This window comes from Anarrhichthys ocellatus, unplaced genomic scaffold (genome assembly GCF_004355925.1).
Source record: "Anarrhichthys ocellatus isolate YVR2014 unplaced genomic scaffold, GSC_Weel_1.0 scaffold39, whole genome shotgun sequence".
Classification (NCBI taxonomy): domain Eukaryota; kingdom Metazoa; phylum Chordata; class Actinopteri; order Perciformes; family Anarhichadidae; genus Anarrhichthys; species Anarrhichthys ocellatus.
The window spans coordinates 2099727-2100614 of record NW_022280069.1 but is presented as its reverse complement, the minus strand read 5'-3'; positions in this window follow the sequence as shown (position 1 = coordinate 2100614).

The following is an 888-nucleotide window of genomic DNA, read 5'->3' as shown; positions in this document are numbered from 1 at the left end:
TTCTGTCCATAACATGACAAAATATAGATGCTTGACAATTCTCAGCAGATACCAGAAAATATTGGCGACTGTGTCCCTTCTGCCCTTTCTCCCCCCCCCACACACACACACAACCTACATGTCATGCAATTATAGCTCAACATCCTAACAAGACCTCCCATAGGACCACTAGTCGGTGACGCTGTCAGTTTGGTAGCTGAGATTGCTGGAAATGTCTCATTACTCTGCTGAGCGCATGCAGCAGAAACTCCTCTCAACGCAGCACAGTTAACTCTGTGTGTGAACCGTCCCCCCCGTCCCCCCCAAATAAAAGTCATTATAAGAGAATAACCCAGGGCATCAGCAGACACCTAGACCTGACCTTAGTCTCCGGGATGAATACATTACAGTGTGTTTGTGCAGAATGAACAGATGAGGAGGGTCATTGAAGGGTCACTGATGTCTGCATGCAAAGGCATTGTTTAAAAAAAAAAAGAAATGTACAGGTGTGGCTTTTCTTTTACATTTTTGTATCGCATAAGTTCAGATTTAGCATCTGTTTGGATACGTGACGATTTTACTCATGTGAGCCGTTCAGGCCAAGGGAAGTGAAAATGTGTTCCTACTCCGATTGGCATTGGTAAACGGAAAAACAATCAAAAGCAACGCAGATGAAACAAAACGAGATGTTTGTGGGAGCGTGATTTGGAAATGCAAAGGTTTCACCCTGATTTCACCTCCTCACTCTCTTGTTTTCATCACGCACGTCAGCCCACCATGAAATGAAGGCGAGCATGAAAAGAGCTAACAGAAGGCGGTGGGTCGATGCGGTGGTATGATCACAGTCTGCTCTGCTTTTGGCCTGCTGTGTGTGTGTGTGTGTGTGTGTGTGTGTGTGTGTGTGTGTGT